The following is a 6,164-nucleotide window of genomic DNA, read 5'->3' as shown; positions in this document are numbered from 1 at the left end:
TCCCTCAACGGTGCTTTGGACTCCGGACCTTTCTGCCCAACCTCGAGCCCAATTCTCCTCCCTGTCAGCCTCTGGCCCTGGCTGCAAGTCAAGATTTTTTCCCTGGGCAATGGAGGGGTGGGGGGAAGGAGGGAAATGAGGGTACAGGTGGGCTCACCCCAACACCTGGGAAGCTGTCCTGCCTAGCGCTACCCCAGGCAACACATGATAGACAAACCTCCCTTCCTGCAGCTGAGGCAGACCTAGTCAGTCAGTGCGTTGTGTTCTGCTAATACAGTGTGTCCGTAAAGTCATGGTGCACTTTTGACCGGTCACAGGAAAGCAACAAAAGATGATAGAAATGTGAAATCTGCACCAAATAAAAGGGAAACCCTCCCAGTTTCTGTAGGATGATGTGATAGCATGTGCGCATGCGCAGATGATGACGTAACACCGTGTATACAGAGGAGCAGCCCACGGCCATGCCAGTTGAGATGTGGACGGTACAGAGGAAAGTTCAGTGTGTTCTGTGGCTCGCTAAATTCGAATCCGTGACCAAAGTGCACCGTGAATATCGGCGCGTTTATAACGAAGCACCACCACATAGGAATAACATTACTCGGTGGGATAAGCAGTTGAAGGAAACCGGCAGTTTGGTGGAGAAACCCCGTTCTGGTAGGGCATCAGTCAGTGACGAGTCTGTAGAGGCTATACGGGCTAGCTACCTAAGGAGCCCTAAAAAAATCTGTGCCCTGTGTATATGAAAATTCCAGGAGATAAATAGCGCTGCAAGTGCAATTATATAAAGGGGCCCAGATAGATTAGATAGATAGATAGATAGATATCTACTGCCACATCAAACTGCCCTGAATAGGTATGAAACTGGGAGAGTTTTCCTTTTATTTGGTGCAGATTTCACATTTCTATCGTCTTTTGTTGCTTTCCTGTGACCGGTCAAAAGTGCACCATGACTTTACGGACACACTGTAGTTTGTGTTCAGAGCGCACATCATTTTATTCCCTAAGATGGAAGGAGCGGGGAGGGGGAAACATACCTTGTCAAACGATTATGTCGAAGGACAAAGCAATTTCTTGGCAAAGAGATGGCTGTTCTCCATGGATGGGGCAGAGTTCAGGTTGGGACTGAAAGGATGGACAGGAGGGTAAAGGCCAGCAAAGGAGTGGTGGCAGCGGCCAGGGAGGTTCAGTGATGGCCGGGGGCAGCCATGGGCGAGGTTGCTGGAACATGTCTTGGAGGCTTAGATGGAAAGCTTTTAACCTTGACCTGCAGGAAACAGATTTCTTTCTTCCCAGGGGGTATGATTGGTAAAAGGTGAATTTATCTACCGATCTAGCTGCCTATTATCTATCTATCTATCTAATCTATCTGGGCCCCTTTATATTATTGCACTTGCAGCTCTATTTACCTCCTGGAATTTTCATATACAAGAGCCAATATATTCAATATACACTTTGGGTAAGTTTAAGTAAGACTTCTGTTAGTACATACAATAGAATCCTGATTAAAATAATTGCACATTTGACTATTTACATTCTATTCTTTCTTTTTTATTTTGTAATTTTTCTTTGTATTTCTTTTTTGTATTTTTCCAAAGTGAGGAGAGGGGGGGCAGCAGACAAACTCCTGACCAGGATCCACCCGGCATGCCCACCAGGGGGTGATGCTCTGCCCATCTGGGCCGTTGCTCCACTGCAACCGGAGCCATTCTAGCACCTGAGGCAGAGGCCATGGAGCCATCCGCTGCACCCGGGCCAGCTTTGCTCCCATGGAGCCTTGGCTGCAGGAAGGGAAGAGAGAGACAGAGAGGAAGTAGAGGGGGAAGGGTGGAGAAGCAGATGGGCACTTCTCCTGTGTACCCTGACTGGGAATCAAACCCGGGACTTCTACACGCTGGGCCACACTCTACTGCTGAGCCAACCGGCCAGGGCCTCATTCTATTCTATTTCTATAATTTATATATCTTTGCTAATTTTATCTATAACAATCTCATTGCCTCTATTAGATAATAAGTTCTTAAAACCTAGAACAAATTTTTAAGCTTTTAATTGAACATAATATACATATAGGAAAGTAAACATATATGTGTTATATATAGTATAACAATAGATAATGTTAACATGTAATATGTAGTGTATCATAATACAGTGATACCTTGGTTTTTGTTGATAATCTGTCTGAAAAGAATTGGTGAAATCCCAACCAACAAAAACGGAGGCAATTATTTCCATATGAATCCATGTAAATTCAATTACTGTATGCAGTAATCACTCACATGTAATTGTAGTACTAGCACTCCCAATCAATAAAAAAAGCACAAAAACACTGGGAAGCAATGGAATTGTTTGGCTAGATGCGCGGGGTGATGCTCACACAATGAGAAACAACGTCACACTGAGCAGGAGAATGCCTGGGTCGCCCTTTGTTTTCACAGAATTAGCAGGGAGGTCACGTGGGCACACCGAGGAAATCCGAGACAAATTTTTCACGGAAAAAATTGACGAAAACTGAAACAGATGATAACCGAAAGTCAGTGAAAACTGAGGTTTTACTGTATATAATATATGCTGATATGTAATATGTCATACGTACAGGATAGTATAGGTAACGCATGTACAGACTATGTGGCACCCTCATGAAGTTTCATGAGTGATCATGTTTGTGTACCCAGCATCCAGATCGAGGCACAACATGGTCGGCATCCCTGCACCTTGAACTCAGTTCCGGACCCTGCCCACCACCCGTCGATCCACAGTGGTGACCACTGTCCTGACTCCGGGCAGTGTAGTGAGTGTCCTTTGCCTGGATGTTGTACTTCACAGACACAGAGTCGCGGACTCTGGCATCTGACTTCTTTCTCTCAACATCGTGTTGATGACGCTCTCCAGCTAGCAGGTGGCCGCTGCTGTTTTTAATCATTGCTGTGGACTCACTATTTGCGTGACTATGTCATACATTATCCATGCTCCTCGTGATGGGCACTTGGATAGTTTCCAGTTTCAGTTTATTATGAATGTGCTAGAACTTGTCATTTAGTGACTACCTGCATGCCTTTCTTCTGGCTACTTATCTATCAGTGGCTTTGCTGGGTCATGGGGGTTGCATAAGACAGTTTTATTCGACACACCAAAAGCTTCCCAAAGTGATCATACAAATTCGCTTTCCTGCCAGCCGACTGAGAGATGTCTGGTTCTCCATGTTGTTGTCAATACTTGGTATTTTCTACACTTTTATTCTTAGTAATTACTGTATATTTCTTGGCTTTTGTTATATGTAACAACTGATTTACAAAACTGCATCCCAGAAAATAAATTACTTGATGGGAAAAGTGGACCATGGATGGTCGCTTAGTGAGATGAGGGCAGGAACAACATTGTTCACCATCATGACCACTGGGCAGGTGGCCAGGCATTGGCATCATCCGGAGCCACTGCAGGATACAGCGGCCACTTCTTGAGCTTCAGGGAACTCCCCCCCTTTTGACACTCAGATTTCTGGACAGGAACCATATTGTGTTGACCCTGCCAAGGCTTCTGATCTCTGTCGTAATCAGTTGGTTGGATTCCCTGGACTCAGTTCAGTCCCAGGACTGGCAGAGGCACACGTGGGAACGCTGGCCTGGGGGTGGGCCTCAGAGGGCAGAGCTGTACCCCCATGTGCACAAATGGGGGTATCTGTACCCCCACTTCCACAGGCACCTGGTAACTCTAAATCCAGAGAGTTCTCTGCCGTGGCCATCGTGAATCCCTTTGTCTGGGGGCTCCCCCCTCCCCGTGCACCGACTTTCACCTTCTCTGCTTAGAAGACAGTTGTCAGCGCTCTGTCCCTTTTCCCGTCCCCACACTGCTGCTACTGTGGTCTCCTCTTCCATTCTGTTGGCACCTGTGGCCTTGTGCCTCTAGTTTAAAGACTTTATTTCTTCCCTTTTAGAAGAATTTGGGGAAGGAGTAGAAATAAATGCAAGTGTCTGATCCTTCTTTAAGAGGAAGTGGAGAACTTTTTTAAACGGGCTTTTACAAACAGTATTATATGTGTGTTTCTAGCATCCCATTGTAGGAATACTTAACAGATTGTTAAGTATTATGTATTTACTGTTTTGAACACCAGGTGATTTCATAGTTTTTACTACTGTTGATATCACCGAGGAGAGCCATCTGATACGTGTGTGCCGTGACCAGCTCTGCAATGAGCGTGCACGAGAGGAAGGCGCTGCAGGACTTAAGAAAAACACACAAGACACACATAGAGAAAAGACGGGTACGGAGACTCCCAGCCTCTAGGACTGAGAGCCCAGATCTCTGCAGCCTCATCGCATTTATTCGTGTCTTTGCTCATCAAGCAAGTTAGCAGAGCCTGGGTCAAATTAGCCTAGAGTGGATTCAGGTGCAGAGAAGGATAATTAATAGCTTTCAGGTATGTAGGGGAAAGGCCATAGAAATCAGCTGCTTCCTTAAACAATCTTATCAGTGCTTGCCGGGGCAGCGTTCCGCCCCCGCAGGACTTGGCGTTCCAGAGTCCGCACCAAAGACTTGTCTCAGGACAACAGTCTCATTCCCGGCCATTTTCCTAAGCATGTGCCGTTGGGCCCATTCAGAATTATTCTCGGAGAGAGAGTAGCCAAGGCAACGGCGATGCTGCCTTTGAAGTGTTTGGACGGCTTTTGCCAAATTGCGGCCAACGCAGCCTGCGCTGGTTTATCTCCCACAGCGGTGGTGAAGTGCCTGTTTTTCCATTCCCTTCGCCAATCATTGATGTGTTCGCTAAAATCTTGGTGGTAGAAGTCCTCACCAATTTGATAGGGGTAAACCGAGTACCCGGTTTTAATTTGCATGTCTTGATGTCTATGCGTATTGGTATACTGGAGTGAGCTGTTGTATGTGTGCCGTTTGAAAGGCCCTTGGAACCTGGCTGATGGGATGGGAGGACCGTGGACTGACTCACCTTCCTCTCCCACCTACCTCTGCCCTCCCCCAACGTGCTCCTGACCTGCTTCCATACAGAGGCAAGTAGGCGCGGAGCAAACCAGGGTTTGGGGGTTCCCAGCGGGTTACAACTTTCCCGTGACTCCTGTGAGCTGCCGGGAGAACTGAGGGCCCACAGCAGTGATCCTGGAGTCTGCAAACCTCTGTGCAGCCCAGCGTTTTGGGGATGCTTGTGTCATTATTCTTGCAGAGGCCTGGGGGAGCCCCGAAGGCCCAGCTGTCACATGCAGAGAATGTCACTGGTTTTGGGGAGGAGAGCTCACCTTGCTTTCTACACTCTCAGTGAGTGGTCAGGAGGTTCCTTTCGCAGTCACCCTCTAGACCGCTCCAGGGGTTCACCTGTTTCTGTGAGATTCTGGCTTTGGAAACACCTTTCCACCTTGTCATTCTCATGATGAAAGCCTCTCAGTGGTTCCCCATTGTCCTGGGAGAAAGCCGGCTTGGCTGTCCTCAGCTTGGCATTCAAGCCCTCTGTCCTTTATTTACCCTTACGGCCCCTGGAGACCTACCTCCCTGAGAAGCTCCCCAACCCCGCTGGCACCACCACTGGTGTCCACTCCTGTCCCTTCTCCTCTGCTCCTCCAAATCCAGCCGCCTCTTAATGCCCCGGACAAGCAGGGGAAGGCTCGGAGAGCCGCGGCACTGATAAACCCTGACCGTCCTCGGGGGAAGAAAACACACAAAGTGTGGTGTTCTTTTTTAGTGTGAGGTCGCTGTATTTGCTCAGATGTCTAGAATAGAATCTTTAATAACAGTTTGACATTGCTGAGCACTTCCCAGAATATAATTCAGTCTTAACTTTCTTGGCCCTAAGTTTTTACATCTCTTTCTGAGTCACTCTTTATTATTATTACTATTATTATTATCATAAAGGCTGAAGGAAACTTTTTTTAATTGATTTTAATTTAATGTGTTTATATAGATTCTAGTGTTGCTCTGAATGCATCCCCCATCCCCCATATTCCCCTCAACATCTCCCTTGCCCCCCTCCCCAGAGCACCCTCCCCCCTTCCCTTCAGGTTTATCCCTTCCTATCTTCCCCTTTCCCTCTGTCCTCTTTTCCTCTGGTCCCTTTGATCTCTCCTCTGTCTCAATTCTGTTCCTCAGTTCTCATTGTTCATTGAATTCCTCAAATGAGTGAGGTCATATGATATTTTTCTTTCTCTGCCTGGCTTATTTCACTT

Source organism: Saccopteryx leptura, chromosome 9 (assembly GCF_036850995.1).
Source record: "Saccopteryx leptura isolate mSacLep1 chromosome 9, mSacLep1_pri_phased_curated, whole genome shotgun sequence".
Taxonomy (NCBI): domain Eukaryota; kingdom Metazoa; phylum Chordata; class Mammalia; order Chiroptera; family Emballonuridae; genus Saccopteryx; species Saccopteryx leptura.
Note: the sequence above shows the minus strand (reverse complement) of the source record.